Raw genomic sequence first — 20,065 nt, forward strand, 5'->3', positions numbered from 1 at the left:
TGGTTTAAGAATTAAATTTAACATGAGACAGATTAAAAGGAGAAAATAAAATAAAATTGTAGTATCATGTAAACATGGGAGAGATCCAGGAAAACTGACTGGCATGCTAAAATAGCTTAAAACTTCACCTTAGATATCATCTTCAGGTGAAGACAAAACAGGATGTTGGAGGCAATTGTTTGGGACTTCAAAGGGGAGGAAGGCAATTTATATGGGGATGAAAAAAACAGATGTTTGGTAAACAGATGCTTGGTGGGCCATGCAGAGACAATGGGACACAGAGTGCACCCAGATCTCTAGGCCCTGCCAAGTGTTCCTCACCACACCTAGTCCGTATTCACTGAACTGGGCAGCTCTCCTCCAGGAGCAGGCCCTTTATCTAAATTCTTTAGGCAGGTAAGGGAGAGGTAAAAGAAAGATTTTGTGAACGAAAAATACTGCAAACCATATCGGTAAACAAAAATTGCTGAAACCATCAAGTCATCAGCAGCTGCCACCACTCCCCAGTGAAGACAAGCCTGCAGCCCAGCCTCTGCAGCCACTCACACTGGTGCACCCTAAGGGACTCAGAATAAGAAAGGACAGGATACTGGCCCTTGATAGCTAGATGCTTGTGAAAGGAATGAATTCAGTGAGCCTAAATGTTTGCTCCCTCCCATACATAGAAAAGTGCTAAATTCTTTAATTTGAGATGCCTGGTTTTCTTTAGTTAACAAGTAATCTTTTTATGTTCCAACTACCTGTTCTTTGTTGTAAAGCTCCTATATATCCTAGCTCCTCCCCTACCTCTTCCGAGCAGTTCCTCAGAGCGATCTGAGAGGCTGTCATCACAGGGTAGAAGGGGTTCGAGTCCTCAGAAATGTCTGCCAAATAAAACATAACACTCAACTTCTAGGCTGTGTATTTATTTCAGTTGACAACTTCCTAGTCTTCTGTTTCTTACAAATAATCAGCCTAAAATAATCCTCATGCCAAAGAAAGAAATTTTAGGATGGCAAATTTTGTTCCCCCACAGATCGAAGAAGAAAAGAATAGGAAAGAGAAAAAATAATTACTGGGAAGCTGGTCTATAATGAATAAACATTATATACAGTAGGGGAGGAAAACCTTTTCCTTCGTCCATTATAGGTTCTCCAGCTGGTCTAATAATTAAATCAACCTAAGACAGATTAACAAGAGAAAACAAATGTAATTTTGTACATACAGGATCCCCAAAGATATGAGGCTCAAAGATGTGACCAAAGCAGATAGCTCTTACACCTTTTAGGCAAAGAAGCAATGGATTTGTGAAGAATTGACAAAATAAAGTTGTTTGGGTCTCAGGTAGCTAATTAGTGAAGAAGTAACAGGTTTATACAGGCTTCTCAGTCCTGAACTCCCTTTCTCTGGCGAAAAGAACGTCACTACCTCTGGTACAGGGAGGATACTTTTCACCTGTTAGATTTATTTGTTGCTTTCAGAAGGACAAAGGAGGATCAGAGTATCCTTCTTATACTTGCTGTTTCTTAAGTAAAATTAATTCAAAATAATCAATATGCCAAAGTGGCATATTTTGTGGTAGGATATTTTGATCCCCTCATTATATATAAGAGAAAAACAAAATGAAAACAAAAAGGCAGTGGATAACACTACCTTCCCAAAAAAGTTATCTTCCACTGGTTCTTGAGAGAGAAGTAGTATCTAGCACTACAGTGTCGCACATGCTCTCATTTTTTTTTTGAGTTAGACCACAAAGAGATACCTCAAAACAGTAACAACTTAAAGCACATATTTTCCATACACTATCACTTGAAACAGAGTTGAGCATTACATGATTTATACTTTGATTAACAGTGAGCAATAGAACATTCACTCATTCAACAAACATTTTAACTCTTATGCAAAAGCCCTTCCATAGCAAAAGACAAAACACTGCTATATGAAATACCAAAGCAAAGGCCTCCTAATGTGAAGGAAAAGCTGGTCTGGTCTAACAAGCTAACTCACAGGTCTAGGAATGTGAAGGAGAGGCTGGGCTGGGCTAACAAGATAACTCACAAATCTAAGTATTGGAATACTGAGTTCTGCTAGACTAACTTGTAAATCTAGGTTAATTAGTGTTGGTTTGCTATTCATGTTTTTTTGCTAGCCAGCTGGGTTTTCAAAGATACATATCTGGCTTTGGAATGTTGGTTTGCTGCCTCCCAGCCTCCACTTTTATGATGATAATGCTGCTAAAGCTGTTCCATGCCTATTGGCCGAATACCCCAAGCTTGTACTTTACCCTATGAAACCTCATGCGCACGTCTTGGAGGTGCTCAGAGCTTCGGAGCAGAAGCCCCTCAGAGCCCGCCGGCATAATACATCTGAGTACTCCAACCCTCCGTGTGGTGTTTGTTTCTTGACTGGCATGTCGTTTCCGTAACACTAATAGAAAAAGGAGGGAGTGATTAAAACCACATAGATGAGTCAAGGCTAAGGAAAAAAACAGAGTGAAGGGGAGCAGGATATGCCACCCCAAAATATGCCTCTTTAACACAAAGATTATTTTGAGCTGGTTATTTAAACGAACAAAAAACAGCAGACAAGGGAGAAGCTCTGAAAATCAAGTATCCTCTCATGAGAGGCCTTAATATTTATAAAGAAAATCTGCATTTGTAAGGGTGTTTCCTTCTCTGGATTAGGAAGAGGAGAATGTCTAAATCCCTAGAAACTGTTTTCAATGGAGAAGCCTATGACTTAAATCTGCATATGGACCTTATCCTTGTTTACTGTGCTTTAGTTAATACCCTCCCATAACCTTTTTCTCCTACTAAACATCTTTTGTCTTAAGCTGGAGATGATATTTAAGGTGGCAACTGTGACTTGGGCCATTTCAGGGTGTTACTCACTTTTTCCGTGTCTCTCCCAAGTACACAGAGGGTATACATATTATTAAACTTCTATTTATTTTTCTCCTATTAATCTTTCTTTTTCTTATAGGGGGTTCTCAGGCAAGAACCTAGAGGGTAGAGGGAAAATTATTTTCCTTCTCTACAAGAGCTTGTATGCACTGACTTCCCAGGAGGAAGAGGGATTTGACAGGTGACATGAAGCACAGAGGGAGAGAATGAAAGAGGTGAGTAGAAATTCCCAGACTAAGAGAACAGCAGAGAAAGTAGTCAATTGCAACTGGAGTGCAGAGCAGACTGAGTCATTTAGCACTTGTTGCTGGAGATCATTTGATTAAAGCATGAAAGTCAGAGAGGCTGATGTATTGGAGAAAGAGAGTCTGCTTAGGTAATTTTTTCAATAGCCATTAGATAATTCTATCTGAGCGGAGCAAATCTGACCAAGAAACACTCAATTAAAGAGTTGTAACTTAAGATACACTATGTAAACTATTTAGATAATAGTATTAAATCTATATGGAGTGGATTTTATTCATTCATCCAAAACACATCTATTAAATGACTGTCATGTGCCAGGAACTGTGCTCACTAAATTGAGGGGTACAGAAGTGCAAAGACCACCAGTCAAGCAGTGAACATAGGATGAAGCATCAGAGTAAATATAGGGAAGTGTCAGAAGCAGCATCTTATGGTTCTTAGAACTGGGTCAATTTCCCAGATAAATGCAGCCTAATAGCATATGCCCCTAGAGCCTAATGAATAAGATGGTATCTTTTGGGGGGTGGGAGAAGGTAGAGAATAGAGGGGAAAGTTGACAACGTGTAATTTCTTCGTATCGTTTTCCAGCCTAATGACAGGTAGAAAAAGCTTTGGAACAAAGGCTCTAGAGGGTCTTTACTGATTTAATTAAAATTATATGCTCATATTTCTGACATTACATGCCTTTTTTTATTTCTTGATATTCCTTCACAGATAGAAATTAGCACTTGTCACTACAAATCTTCAGCAGTACACAGGCAATTCAGGAACTTTGCCATTTTTGTTTCCTAGTCAGCTCTGTAACCCAACCTAACGTGTGAAGTAACACACAGTTCCTAAGAAGGGGACATTTTAAAGGGAAAAGCAAAGTCCTTAGTCCAAATTCTTTGTGTTTAAACTTAACAGTGTCTTTGAGACAGGGGCTATCTCAGGAGAAACATTTAAGATTTTCAATATCACAAGCAAAGGGTAATAGACAGTTTCAGGATGACAGTGGGTGCGTTATTACTCTGTCCCTCCCCTCCCCTTTCCAACCTTCACCCATCCTTTCCCCTCTAATATTTAGGTTTATACTGCTTTGCTTCTTCTAATTCTCATTTGCAACTGGACATAACCCTAGCCAAATACTATCTGGCAACCAATGTATGTGTGCAATATCTTGGAATTACGCATGTACACACACACACACACTCACAGACATATGCCTCTAAACTAGTGGGATTTTGCAATTTTTTTTTCATCCAGTTCTACAAGAGCTGGAGTTGTTTTCTCCCTGCTTCACTTTTTGATCTGCCTACTTGTACTGAGACCAAGGACTCACCATCAATTCCATGGTTAAGTCAGATTCCTATCAAGACAAAGTCACAAATAAACTACCTTCCCTATTCACCTGTGCCTCTGACTAGCTAGCTAGTAGCTAAAGCTGTAAGCCTCCATTTTCCATACCTAAAAACTTCTTAGATTTGTTACTAAAAATTAATTGGGAAAATGTATAAAATGTATTGATGAGTATGTATGTATCTAGTTCCCATTAAATTCAGTTATTTTTATCATCATCATCAACATTTTCATTGAAAAACTGAGAAAATGAAAACTTAATGAGCAATCCTGCTTCTCATCAAGTTCTTTTTGCCTTTTAACAGCTCACTTTTGGGATATTTTTTATTGTGTTGGGCATTTTCCTAAAATTTGTCCTATAAGTTTCTGGTTTCCAAATTGTGGGCTGAGGTACCCCAGGGGAGCTACAGAGAGCACTCTGCGACATTTTAAGTTTTCAAGAGAAACAGAAACTACTAGTTCATGATCATGGTACATTTCTTTCAATGGCATCATCTCTCTTCAAAGGTCAGATTTTTACTAACTGCTCTCTTAAAAGGCAAGTACAGTGAGAAAAATCAGTGTGGAATAGGAAATAAGGTGGAGAGCTTCAAACTGAATCCAAGTTCCGAGGAGTCGTGCATTGCCTACAAAGTGCACACATGCCAACAGTAAGTAATTTTGGTTATTTAAAAAAGTAATAAAAGTATTTTCTTCTTTCAACTTATGTTTATCAATTTTTGAAACTACTGTTAAGTTGCTGAGATATAAATATGTATTAAGATGCTTGGAACTAATACTCAAACAGAACATTTAAGTGGTTTGCTTATTGACATACAGTTTCCAAGGAAAAATTACTGAGTGACATGTACCAAGAAAATTTGGAATCCCTTGTGGAAATGATCCTCAATCTGGGCTGCTTAACAGCATCATGTGGAGTCATTACAAACCAGTGTAGCCTCACAAGGAGATTCTGCTATACCTGACAATTGAGAACTACCACTGTAAACCATCCATTTACTAGAAGAGAAAACTAGAGAAAAGAAAATCTTCTTTTATAAATAAGTTCTTATTCCAAAGTCAAGCCCATCAAAATTACATTCTCATGAACTCCCAAAACTGACTTCTCACCACTGCTTACCCTCTAATTACCCATTATCTATTTGACTGCAATATTGACTACTATGCTAAAACAGACTTTAAGACTTTAAGAAAAAGGCAGGTCTTTTAGAACACAAATTCTCAAAGTTTAATTATCTTTCTCTAGAGGAAGCTGTTAAAATGCTGATTCCAACTCCCCTTTTTCAGAGATTCTGAAGCAGGTGGTATTAGGAAAACACCTCAGAAAGTCTGGAGTAGAGAATACACGGAAACAATTACCAAGAGCTCCCCAAGAACTTGAAAATAATAAGTACTTCAGGAAATTAAACCACAAAATCAGAATATGATTGATCAGAAATAAATATAAAAGGTCATTTTAAAGTTCAAAAAATTAAGATATTGTTGTAATCTGATATGTTTAATATATTTAAAGAAAATACCCCCAGAAGAAGAATAATTTTTCAGTAGTGGAGGCTTATAAAGCAGTATCTGAAAGTAAGGCACTGCAGTGGTTTGACAGAGGCTAGAGCTGGCTTGTGAGTGCAGGGCTGTGTACATCTCTTCCCAGCCATACATTAACTGATACTGGTAGCTTGAACTTAGCTATGGTGATAACATATACACCACAGAAATTGGCAAACACCACAAGTTAGGATTTTTTTCAAGAGCCAGTTAAACATTTATCAGCAGGCCACTGGATACTCAGAGAAATTACCAAAAAATGACTGAGGAAAGAAATTTCCCCAATGGGCAAGATGGAAAAAGATATATCTACCTAGCACAGCTATCCTTGTGATGACAGACATAAGTCTATACATAAGGTCTGAAGACCTTTAATATTCATATTCTATAAATAATTTCTCTTGCATTATTTTCAAATTTTGATAATTCAGCCTCACATGAAAATTTCTCTTTAAAAGAGTTAACACTGGACCACCTGATGTCTATTCTACTTGATGGCAATATTCCTCAGTGTAAATGAGTATGCTGCAACTTAATTTATTTTACAGTGAGAATTTTGTAATCAGTATTATCAGTTTACATCCAAGAAATCCTGGGTACTGACAATATTGTTTCTACAAAGTGACCCTACAGTCAAGGCTGTCATATAAAGGTACTTCATAACCAGCCAGCCGGCCTTCTCTGAAGACACACTAGCATCAACACATAACTTCCTTCAGAAGCAATCTATCTAAGATGATTAGAGAGCAGAACTTCCTCAGACTAGACCAACTGTACTAGACCAACTTCACAAAAAGTTGTCAGAAATGACAGATTTTCATTTTATCATGTAATATTCACATCTGTTAAATTTGTATTTAAAATCATCTCTTCTCTTTATGGCCATTCTGGGTCCTCACTGGTGGCAAGATAGGCATATGTCTTCAATCACCAGGCAGTGAAAACACAATCAGCAGAAATAAAAATCCATACAAGCTCAAAACTTCAAAGTGACAGGACCTTCCTGATTACTTACTAATTTAGACACTTGAATTTAGATCAGTACTAGAAATATCTCAGGTATAAAATATCTACCCTAAAGGAGCAGAATAACATCATTTGTCTAATTATTTCATCCTAGGGGTTCTACTGATTTGGTAAGAAATGTGAAGCTAAAACTCCCTTGATGATTATCAGATTTATCATGTTCATTACATGAGATTACTACTAAAGATTTTTTTAGAAGAAAATCCATTATAAATCGGGGCTTCATAATAATGTATGATTATGTTTCCAAAGATGACCTCTGGCATGTATCTATAGATCCATACGGATGATTTCTCAGGCCTAATGACTTACCGTCATTGAGACAAATGAAAAAATAATCCTATAAAATTATAATTACTTACTACTTCTTAATCTAGATAGGTTTTTAATGATAATGTTTTATGAAGCTATATTCTTCTGATTCTAATGCACTATTTCAAAACAAACTACTTCAATAGCAAATGAACAAAAATGATTAGTGAGACTAGGAAAGATACACAGAGCATCTAAATAAATGGAGCATTTTCATCAAAACTATTAAATTGATAAATTAGATTAAAATGTCACTACCATTAAACTCTGTTTAATAAATGTCAAATAAATACTTTAGCAGTGTTGTACAGCCTTCATGACTGTTACTATATCTGTTAGGAAAGGCATTACCAATTGTTTTGGCATTTCTGTGTTCTATCTAATAAAAAGATTTACTTTCCACACATGATTATAATTTTCATCCCTGCTGATGAAACCAAATTCTGAATACCACTGGGCAGGAAAACTCTGGGGCCAGGTAAAAAATTTCCTGCTATAGTCTATATATTAATGTCTTTCTATAGATCCTTTCAAGACATACACATACACAAAGATATCCTAGGGTTATTGTTGGGGCTCAGAGCAGGTTGTTCCAAAATATGCCACAAAGGCATATTGATTATTTTGAATTAAAGTTACTTGAGAAACATTCAGTGCAAAAAGGGCAGTCTGATCTTGCTGTCCCCCTGAAAGCAAGAAATAAATTTCCTGTGTGAATGGTACCCTCTCTCTATACCAGGAGGTAGGAAGGCAACCTGATTGCCAGAGACAGGAAATTCTGGGCTGAGAGTCCTGTATAAACAAACCTTGTTACTTCTTTACTAATTACTACCCCAAACCCAAACTCCGTTGAGATTCTTCACTAACACCCAAAGCCTAAGTTTCTTTGTCCTGTGAATTTCTCACAAAGTTACTCTTTGTTTAAAGTGTTTAAAAGCAGCCTGTTTGGGCCACTTTTTAGGTCCAATTTCTATGAGACTTTCATATGTACAAATTAAGTTTGTTTCTCCTGTTAATGTCTTGTGTCAATTTAATTATTAGACCAGCCAAAAGAACTCAAGAGGGATGCCAGGGAGAGATTCCCCCTCCCTGACTCTATTTTTTCAGTACTCTAGATAGAGCATGTGTGTTCAACATCTCAAATCCCCAGAATAATCAATCTATGTAGCAATCTTTGATTCTCAGATCTTCAAGCAAATGGGGATGATTTTGCTCACTGAGGCAGAGCTAAAACCTCAGGTAGGCTTTCAGGAATAAAAACACTAGACATAGGAAGAGGGCAATCTGCTTTAAAAGCTAATGAAATGTCTTTCAGCAGGAATACCTGAAGACTGTGTGGTTTGAACTGCAGAATGTAAACATGAAGGAGATCTGTGTTACTTAAAGGAAGGAGTACCAATCTGCATCCGGGGCTGTACCTGAGAGATGGGTGTTAAATTCTCTCACTATAATTTTGAGTTTGTCTTATCTCCTCTTAGTTATGTCAGTTTTTCCTTTATGCATTTTGAAGCTCTACTATGAGTAGTCTACACATGTATGATTTTATTTCTTGCTCATGAATAGACTGCACATTATCATTATGAAAATTTCCACCTTATCTTTGTAATATTTCTTTCTTGAGACCTGCTATTTCTTATATTTTCATAGCCACAATATATTTCTTATGTATATACTTTGACTAGAGTACTGTATTCCAGCTTTTACATTCAATCTGCCTGCATATTTGTATCCAAAATGCTTCTCTTAGATAGCATATTCATGACCTGCCTCCTCCACCAATCTGACAATACTTTCAATTGGAGTTTGTCTAATATCTTACGATTTGAATTCCATATCTATTTTTATTTCTTTTTGTACTTTACTTCTGTTCTTTTTGTATTTCCCTTCAGGTTAATCAAATATTTTTTAATATTCTATTTTATTTCTCTACCATCATTTTAAAGATGTTATTATATTGTTCCCCTGCATATGTTATTTCTAATGAGATATCAGCAAATCAATTTTGTTAAGCATTTCTCTACATATGATGCATCTTTTTTCTCTAGACACTTCTAAGATTTTTTTTAAATTTTGGTTTTCAGCATAGTGTGCTTAGGTATTGTTTGCTTTTTATACATCTTGTTTATGGCTTTCAGGTTGAATCTGTAGGTTGATGTTTTTCATAAAATTTGGGAAACATTTACCCATTATTTCTTCAAACAATGTTTTTTGCTCCATTCCCTTTCTTCTTTCTGTGACCCCAGTGGCAGATTATTAGATCACTTAATATTATCCCATAAGTAACAAATTTTGATCAGTTTTTTTCCAATCTTAATCTTTTTCTCTTTGTTTTTCAGATTGGATAATTTTATTTAATTTTATATATCTTTATTTCTATACTGTATGGGTATGCCATAAGTTTGTTATCCATTCTTCTTTGATAGACATTTGGGTTGTTTTTAGCTTCTGACTATTGCAAACAAATCTGCTATAAACATTTGTGTACAGAAATTTATGCAGACATAAGCTTTCACTTTCTTTGGATAAATACCTCAGAATGATATGGCTGGGTTTTATTTCAGGTGTATGTTTAACAGTTTAAGGAAGCCTCAAACTGTTGTCCAAACTGGTTCTACGTTTCCCCTTCCAGTTACTCCACAATACTCAGAACTCTCAACTTTTAAATTTAGACTGTTCTAATGGATATACTATGATATCTTGACTAGTAACTTTTAGTTGCTTGAGTAATTTTGTGGGAAAGATTTGAGAAATATCCGGATAGAGGAGAGAGAGTAAATAAATAGAGGACAGAGAGAGAAGGAGAAGAAGAAAACTAGAGAAAGAAAGGGAAACAGAGATCTCCTGCTGGGAAATACGGTCATCATTATCTGCATAGTTCAAATAATTTCTTTTCCACACCACTTCAGGTTTGGATGACAACAGGAGAATTCAGACTTTTTCTATAATTCTTACTATGCAGATGATAGTTTATTTATGTGAAGCCATGGATTAAATGACTAGTTGCCTTTTAGAAATGATCAAAGTAACAGTTTATTCCCTTCCTTAGCCTGAGGGGAAAAAAAAGCTTATTTGCAACCTATTTCTGCTTTCTTGATTGTCCTGAAAATAATAGCAGACCATCCAGGTAAGCTACAGTGTCCAGTAGGCACTAAGTGTTGCCAAAAAAAAAAAAAAAAGTTCCAAGAAAAGGCTAAAATCTGGTTGTTAATAAAAAAAAAAGTATTGTCTCCCCTTTGGCACTACAAAATAGCTAAATGTCTCTTCTCCTTAAAGATAATACATTGTATTTACACAAGTCCAGCATTTTTATCAAAACCTAATTAATGAATATTTATGTTTATGTATTGTTGATACATACTCATGAATTTCTACATTTGGAATGACCTATAATTTATTTTTTATTTCATTATTTAGTGCTCATATTGTCGCATATGTGGTCAGTAGGAGCCTCTGCAAAGTGGCTTCTTTGTCTTTTTGATATGTTCCCATCATTTCCTAAGTAATTCCTTACTTTTCTGCTTAACAATATAGTCTAGGCTCCTTCTGTGTCTTTCTTTTTCCAGTCTTGGAATCAGCCAATTTCCTGAGAAGTACTGCTTTGAGTAACACTTTTGACTGTGTCATGGGATTAGAATAACAGCCTGGAATCCGGAGCTTAGTAAGACAAGGTAACTCTGCTTAAACACTTCATTTTGGATGAGAGCCTTAAAAGACATTTTAAATGTAGGTATTCAATTATTCAACTCTCTGTTACAACAGGGATAAGCGAAATATAAGGTTATCTGCTTAAGATTTTTGTTTTGTTTTGTTTTATCTATTATAGGTATAGAATATATAACAAAATTTATGCTTTTAACCATTTTTAAGTCAATAACTTAGGATTTTTGAATATACATGTATAACTGGGACATTATGCCACACACCAGAAATTAACACATAGTAACTGACTATACTTCAAAAAAAAAAAAAAGAAATTGATTTAAAAAACCAGGATTTTTAAACATATCAAATTGCTTTAAAATTGTATAGATCAGGAGTTGGCTGACTACAGCTCACTCACCAAATTCAGTCAGTCATCTATTTTCATAAATATACTTTCACTGTAACACAGTCATGCTCGTTTATTTACATATTGTCTATGGCTGCAGAGTCAAGTAGTTGCAACAGAGGCCATATGGTCTAGAAAGCCAAAAATATTTTTTATCTGGCTCCTTACAGAAAACTTGCCCACCCTTGGTTTTGAATAAATAAAGTTACTGCTATCACTTAAGAAAATTAAAAGATTGGTATGTTGATAAAAGACTCATAAGCCAGGTCTACCATTAACTGACTGTGACAACTAGAAAAGTCCCATCATTTTTCGGTTATCAGGCTTCCCAAACTACGTACGTTGGATTAAATAATTTCTACAATCCCTTCTAACTTAATCATATATTTATTAGAACATTTAATTATCCAGAGGAGGTTGTTAATACTTCTGGCTTTGCTTAAAGAAGAATAAATTCTTCTTTGTTCTTTAAGTCTTTGGAGATAGAAAAACATTCAATAAATGAAATTTATTTCATTTAAACTGAACACATTGAATAAATAAAAATTTCATAATGCAAACTATTGACATTTAAATTATTCACTGAAGTTTACAACACCAATATGCTAAATACATAATGTTAAAATTTTAACATTCTATAATTAGCATAATTTAAAATAATAAGCTAATCATATCTGTATCTTATACCTTCAGCAGCTCAGCTCTTTACCAAATGCTGTTATAAGTGAAAACAAAGACCTGGCATGTCTAAGGTTTAGAATTACTTCACAGAATCACCCTAGCTCTGGATCAATTTAAACCACACAGATTTGTATTTGGTAAGCTAACAACCAAAATAAGTGAGTTTTATGAAACATGATAAATACAACAAACTGCCCTCTCAGTCATGCTTAGAGTAAAAGACAAAAGGAAGAAAGGAACATTGATGCTATTGAAAGCAGACATATTGTTAAAAAATTTTAAAGAAAGAGAAAACTGGAAACTATGTGGCTATGATCTTATTTTCATGTTTTCTACAATGGAGAATGAAAATGGACTGATTACAGGGAAGATGAAGTCACAACAAGTGAGATAATGGAAAGAAAGTACCTTGCACTTTCATTTAACACAAGTCTTCAGGAATTAATATTCCAAGAGACTAAGGTAACTTCCAGGTGAAACCACAGAAACACTCTTAGTGATGGTGATTTCTTACATATCATGGAAAACAGAAAGGTGACAGAAGATGTGAGAATTTCAAATGTTCTGATTTGCACAGAGAGAATAAGAAAATTCTAAAAATTATAGATCAGAGAACATGTTGTTTTTCCCTGACAAAATGTTAATACATATATACACACATACATAACAAAGTTCCGTATTTATATACACTTAGGAAAGGATGAAGGAAACCATAATCTCTAAGCTTGTCAAGAATATGTTATGGCCAAAAAACTGCATTGAAGTAGAAGATGAGGTTATCAGGAGAGCAAAGGACATTATGTTGCTTATATTCAGAAAGATATAGGGAAATATCTTAGCAGCAAAAGAATGCTTTAAAAAAGGCCTATGTAAACATACACAAAAACTTCTACCACCTACAACTGCAGTTTGCATATTTAGTCTTTTTTTATTCAACAACTAACATGGAAACAAGAAACACGGTAAAGGTTTTGAATAGATGAATAGCCTGCTATTAACCAGAAAATTTTCTAAACACTACTCTTCCGTTATATTAGTGAGTAGATTTGCATTTCTTTGAGTAACATAGAAACTAATACAGAAAACAAACTGCTGTTGACATTTATTGATTCTATTGACTTGAAACATAAAAGTCATCAACAACAAACACAAGACTTTCGAAAGTATGAAAGAACTTATAAAACATTTCCTAAAGCCATGGTATTCTACCAATGAAGAAATTAAGTCTCTATAAGGTAAAAATAAAGCTTGAAATTCCCACAGATACCCAGGCCAACTGGAACCCTGTCTCTATGTCTGTTTCACTTAATCTTTATGTTGAATTTGCCAGTTGGTTAACATAGCTAAACTACAAAGCATAATTAAGCAAAGTAATCGAAATAAACTGCACAGTCACTTTCTTTTTTATATATTCACACATTGAAGAAATTACATCAGTCAAAACAAATAATCTTCCTTCATCTTGTATTTTACTCATCTTACAGTGTGGGGTGGGCAGGGGGGAAATTTTTCTAATTAGTCATCAGACCTGTCTCATCATCAGTAGTAACTAAAGCTGTGCACATATGTCACTAGAAAAATTCCTAGAAAATTATGAAAAAGAGACATGACATAAAATGATTTATTTAAAAATTCTGAATGGTGGTCAATCATTGGACAGAGGGTTGTTCACCACCAGAAACTAAAACTAAGCATCAAAATGTCTGAGATTTTTAATCTTAGGTTTTCCTTTTTGTTGTTTTTTTTTTAAGGCTACTAAACACTCGGGTAAAATTAAAGAAACTAAAGTTAGAAAGTAATCAACACTGTGTTATCTCCTTTAATTGAAAAGGAAAATGCAGTTCTGGTTCAGCAACTGTGGCTTAGAATTTCTTTTAATTCCTCTCCCCACCCCTTTCTTTTCAACAAGGTTCTTCATTTAGCTGGTAGAGATAACTAGTAATGCAAGTTTGAATTAACAAATAAAAAAAGGCATTAATAAAAAAGCACTGCATCCTCATTTCTGATATCAGAGTTTTATTTTTTCTTTATTCAAATCAGAACAAAGGTCTTTTACCCTTTCCATAAATAGGGTCATTATAATGTCTTTGTACATTTTTTAGGGTTACCTAGATATTTTCTTCCCAGTTCATTAGCTTCATAGTAAGTTTTCCTTTTGTTTTATGATTATTCATTTTACCAAAGATCAATGTTTTATCTTCATAGATAGTTTTATAACTTAGGCATTTTAAATATCCCTAGGTTTTGCTTGGTGTTTTTAAGAGAGAGCTTTCCCTTCTATCAATCAACCTCCTATCCTTCTTCCCCACCAAAGGGAAAAGAGAAATCTGGAGAAGAGATGCATGAAGGTCACCACTAAAGAGTCATAAACCATTGCGAATAATGTCAGAACTATAATTTAATTAGTGCCCCATCTGTCACTTTCTGTTTGACGAGCACTAAATGTCCAATTATCATTTAATATCTGCTCTAATCAGTTCTGGCAAATTTTGCAGGCACACAAGAGATGACATTAATAGATGAAAGTGAGGCTACTCTTGCCACATTATCAGGAAGAAATCTTGAACAGCACTGACTTACAATCAGGAAGGTAAGAATTTATTCCAATTAGTGGTAATAACATTCTATATCAGTGATGATGTGGGGCATCTAGAAAATAATTCTCTTTGTTCTCACAAGAAGTTAAGGAAGTAGCCCTACCTATGATTCTTTAGGAATTATTTTATGGATTCTAAAATAAAAATAAAAATACCTATGCAATCAGCCATCCTCCGTGCAATGTCTTTGAAAGCCATCTACTTCTGTGTTAGTCATCATCTCTAGTAAACTAGTTTTTCCACAGACAAAATCATTATTAGGGTACACTGAATCTGTAGGAAATTTTGTAAGTAAAGCCTACATTAGTCTATTTTGGACACTGTCTTCTGTAAAATAGGAACATGATTCAGGAAGAGACTCTCCACTTAAAAATGGTATTACTTCAAATTTTAGCTAATTTATATGATAGAGAAATGAGTAGAAATTTTACAAATTTGTTTCCCACTGCCAAAAAATTTCAACAGCATTCCATTTATGGCTACTATTGACCATTTTGGTTTAACTTTTAAAAACTGGAATTATAACCCAAAGGCTTTTAACTGTTATGAAATTACTAAAGGCATGTAATAATCAATGCATCATTCTTATTAACATTTTCCCTGGTGATTCTTCTCTTTTTTTTTAAGTTGGGGAAAAAATAAATTTTTATTGTTGATTGAAAAGGTGAAAACCATCAAGAAACCCCTCATTTTCCAGAGAATAACTTCAGCAGAAGAGGTTATTTTAGAAATAAAAAACTGAGGTCAAGACAGTTGCTTAACTTGCTTAACACTAGTACCAACAAATAAAGTTTTTTAAATTACTTCTTCCTACAATTTTTTATATTAACTATAAATATCTTTTTAATCAGAATTTAATATACAGTATATATCTCCAAGATAAATAAAACTGCACTCTATTCAATCAACAAAAAATTTTTAAAGATCTATTTTGTCCCTAATGTGCTAGATGCTATAACCATAGAAGAACTGGCTGGGTTAATTTCATCTGGATTCAAAATAGTAAAATTCTGAGTTTGAATTTTTGGGATTATGGACTAGTTGAGTGGCCTGTAATAAAACAAAAATTGCAACAAAACATAGAGTTTTAGATCATACAGATTATCTGTATATAGTCATAAAGTAAAAATTTGATAAATATTTGACACATTTTAACATATGGTCTATTCATTAGTCTTTAGAGACTAATCTTCCTCCAGCCATATCTCTCTTCTTTTGCCCAATAATTTATAAGCTTGAATGAAAAAGAAGCAGCAATGTACACCTGCCTGCCTAAAACTTAATCAATGATAGAAAGCAAATTTTCAAAGAAAACCTCATGTGTCCCCAAATGTAAATGTTTACAATCATATGACATTGTTTCTTCCTTGTAATTTAAAATTCAATTTTTAATTTTTCCTAATACATGTTTTCATAAGTGATCAGTAAAGGCTTTCCTTGCCTAGCTTTTCTCTTTAATGAGAAATATATTTCATAGAAAATTTGGGGCCCAATTTTAATTTTCTTCCTAAATAAAATGACTTGTATCTTCACAAGTGATCCTTCACACAAAGAATCTCTCGGCAAACTGAACTCTGTATGACTCTGGTACTTGCTCGTAAGACAAAGAAAGGTTTTAGACAGGTCTTCTCCAGTGATCAGGACTAAAAAATTAAAATACAGCTCATGGCTTTACACTATATATTAAAACTGTATTTCTACTGGGAAAAATATCACTAATAGATTTATATTCCTGGGATTGAAGCTGAGATTGATATGACTGATTGTGGCTTGACTTCAGGGAAAATCTATCAGGCTGTTGTGCTTATGTTGACTCCTAATTATTCTGCCCACCCCAAAACAGTTAGACTCAAAGTATTTCAAGAACAGAATCTTGCTTTTTGTTATAATGGTAGAAGTTGTAGAAAAAGACTGTACCATTACTGTAGAGGGAGGTGAGTTTTCATTCTGTGCATCTCTACGTGTATTTGTTGACCTATAACTTGTAAAAACCTGCTGAGCTTATGAGTCAGAACTTTTTGGTCACATTTTAAAAGCACTAGCAGGGAGATCCTGAGTCACAACGTAAGAGAGTTCTGCTGGGAAAAATAAATGTAGAATCAAGCAGCAAATTTAAACCCTGAAGTAATCTTTCCCCATGGGAACAGATCACCATATGAGCCCTTTTCTATGAGATGGAATATTATTGATCCAAAATGCCACCTTTACAGTACATGCTTCAAAGAGCAGCTTCAATTTCAAAGAATAGTGTAAGACTCTATTAAAAATGTTTCAAGACTCTTATCCCTATATTAATGAAACATGTTCTATTTTAAGTGTTTGGAGCCAAGAGGCTCATTAACCTAACTCATCACGGTTTGTCTGTTTGTGTTCCTTAACTAAGTAGTTAAACTAGAAATATTTATCCTAGATACCTTGACAAACTACTAGAGGACACTTCCCTAAACAGAAAAAAGGACACAGGCTTCATCTTGGTTTGGAAGTCAATCTGAACACGTCTGGTGTGATGCCAGAAGAAATACCACCTTTAAAAGCAAAGCATAGACCTAAAGACCTAAAGATGATCCCTGTACTAATTTACTCATTAGCTTTTGCACTCAGTTCCCCAGTGTTAACTTTCTGTCCAGTATCAATTTAGCAAATTCGCTTAGCACTAGATGTGTTACTTACAGGAAACTAGACAAAATAGCCATGGTATACGGGAGACGTGCTAACTCCTAGGAGGAGATCATGCGGTCCCTGCTGTCTCTGATTTTGGTGGTTCCACGGACTAGGAACATCCTGGGAGGTATCATGGGGGAAGAGAAGCTTCCAAAGAGTCCACAGCTTTCTAATCAACAATCTTTCATTTCCCTCCTTCTGAAAAGTGCAAAATCACCTCACAATCAGAGGGCATTCACTTCAATTCTCTTCAGGATATTGCATACTAATACTTAGTAATTAAACACATATTTAAATCAAAAATCAAATAACACAGTAGATGAAGTGTTAAGAGAGGGCATTTCTCAATTTTCTAAAGTTCTGTGAATTTTAATTAAGATCTCTGAAAATCTATACAATTCTGTAAATTTATTCTTTTCACTCAATGACTTGAATTTAGAAGGGAAATCCTTAGGGACAGCAGAGAGAACTGGGTGGTCAACCATCTGAAACATTCTTTTTGATAATCTGCAGTCCTAACCTTTCTGCCTTTCAAAACAAACATTTAACTGAATGGAAACAGTGTCATTGTTCTTACTTGTTAACATTCTCTCAAATCCTACATTTCAGGAATTATAACATACATTATTAATTGTAAATGTCTAGATTATAGTTTTCTCCTAATATGACCTGTTATAAGCAAAAAGTCATCAGGACAGACCTGAAGGAGGTGAGTTCAGATACATATTTCACTGTAACAGTAACATTGTTGAATGTAACTGTTATTCTCTTAGTAGGAATTTGAATTAAATCTGAAAGAGGTAATAGAACTTCAGAGGACTAGAACTCAAGCTCACCTTAACTATCTAAAAAGGTTTCCTAGGAGACTGAGTAAATTAAGTTCCTTGTTTAAAATCTAGTATGCATCACTTTGGATTTGTAAACACTAAGCTCTCAAAACCTTGAGTCTCACTGAGTGCCAACATTTATTTCCAAGTTCTTCAGAAAGGCAAAGGTAATTTGACCCATTCATAGAAAGAATTACCAAGAGAGGGAAAACACTGGGAAATTTGTAAGAACATGTATAGTAAATAATATTCCCTTATTAAAATTCAGTAATTCAAAAATTCAACTCTATAGCTACTAAATCACATGGGTAAGAAGAAAATTTTACATTGTTTATGAAAGAAGATAGCTTCTTTATTTTAAGAAAAGAAAACGGAGTTTGGAAAACATTCTGAAAAACAACAATATAGGTGATAATTATGAAAACTTACTTTAAAGAAACACAAGCCCCAATTCTTTTACCATAAATTTAGACTTTCAAATCTAATGTGATTTTATCAGAGTGAAAAACTGTTTACATTGCAAGAAATACAACACTATTATAAATGTAAAAGACATTTTCCATATTAATTTCAATGAATAATGAATTTGAATGTTAAATTTAACATTGAAGGGTAAAAAAATAAAATATATGGGAAATGGATATTGTGCTTTATTAAAGTGTGTATGTGAAGGAAAAGCCAGGCTGGGCTAACAAGATAACTCACAAATTTAAGTATCAGAATACTGATCTCAGTTGTGCTGGACTAACTTGTAAATTTAAGTTAATTAGTGTTGGTTTGTTGATTCCCTGTTCATATTTTTTTTTTTTTTTTTTTTTTGCTAGCCAGCTGGATTTTCAAAGAGATATATCTGGCTTTGAAATGTTGGTTTGCTGCCTCCCTGCCTCCACTTTTGTGATAGTGATGCTGCTAAAGCTGTTCCATGCCTATTGGCCAAATACCCCAAGCTTGTACTTCACCCTATAAAACCTCATGCGCACGTCTTGGAGGCGCTCAGAGTTTCGGAGCAGAAGCCCCTCTGAGCCCGCCAGCGTAATACATCTGAGTACTCCAACCCTCTGAGTGGTGCTTGTTTCTTAGATGGCCTGTTGTTCCCGTAACATTTCTGGAGGCTCCAGCGAGATACAACCATGCTGGCCCCTTGAGCCACTGGGCTGGTGACTCTGGCCGACCGGGGGACGGGACTCCGGCAGCGAATGAGGTGGCGCCGCCTGACAGTATTCTGGGTTCTCCTTCGTGAGGGCAACTCGGCTCCCCGGGGGGCTGGGCTGCAACCAGAGCCAGACTTTGTGGAGGGGCGGACGGACTCACTAGGTGGCTGTCCGGACAAGGTAGGCTCCCCTGGGAGGAATCAGGACCTGTACCAGTGGACAGAAGAGGAGGCGGATCCCCTCCTATAGGAAACAGAATACTGGTATTGGTGGGAGGACTGTTGTTAACCTCTGTGCATGTGTGTGAATGAATGAGCGGCCTGTGAAGCATGCGATCAGGCTTGAGTTTGTAGCTCCACGGCATTCTGCTACGGAGTTTGAGTGAGTCCCAACCTGCGGTTCCCTGGTGACCTCATACGGCTCAGGGCAGTATCGGTGCCTCAGGATCCTGATTGAAGTCAGCAGCTTATACTGACCCGCCAAAGCTAAGAGGCACCTTCGTCCCCGCGAGGGGAGCGGCCAGGCGGACGCAATGAAAACCCTCCCTTGTCTTGTCTGCGACACCAGCACAGGGTGGCTACACTGGGAGGGAAAAGGACACAGCCAGCCAATGAGTCAATGCCCCTGTGCCCTCAGAGGCTAGGATGCTATTTCTTTGAGAAAGTCTCCTACCTGATTCTGTCACAGAACACCGGAGACTTAGTGTTCCCCTACTGAACTGACCCAAGTAGTGCCCCTTCTGCCTAGCCCCAGA

At 35.6% G+C, this 20,065-nt stretch overlaps 1 protein-coding gene across 5 annotated transcripts in view; it reads right to left on the reverse strand.

Moving 5' to 3' along the window:
* NXPH1 (neurexophilin 1) overlaps positions 1–20,065 on the reverse strand; it is a 908,922-nt gene that overhangs the window by 249,767 nt on the left and 639,090 nt on the right. The window contains exon 5 of one of the 5 annotated variants that reach the window (XR_012074471.1): positions 2,332–2,406. The exons of 3 other annotated variants lie outside the window; for them this stretch is intronic. The gene's annotated coding sequence lies outside the window, so the exon portion shown is untranslated. Of the gene's footprint in view, positions 1–2,331; positions 2,407–20,065 lie in introns of those variants that run through there. One more of the 5 variants, XR_012074470.1, reaches the window with a different exon arrangement.

This window comes from Vicugna pacos, chromosome 7 (genome assembly GCF_048564905.1).
Source record: "Vicugna pacos chromosome 7, VicPac4, whole genome shotgun sequence".
NCBI classification, from domain to species: Eukaryota; Metazoa; Chordata; class Mammalia; order Artiodactyla; family Camelidae; genus Vicugna; species Vicugna pacos.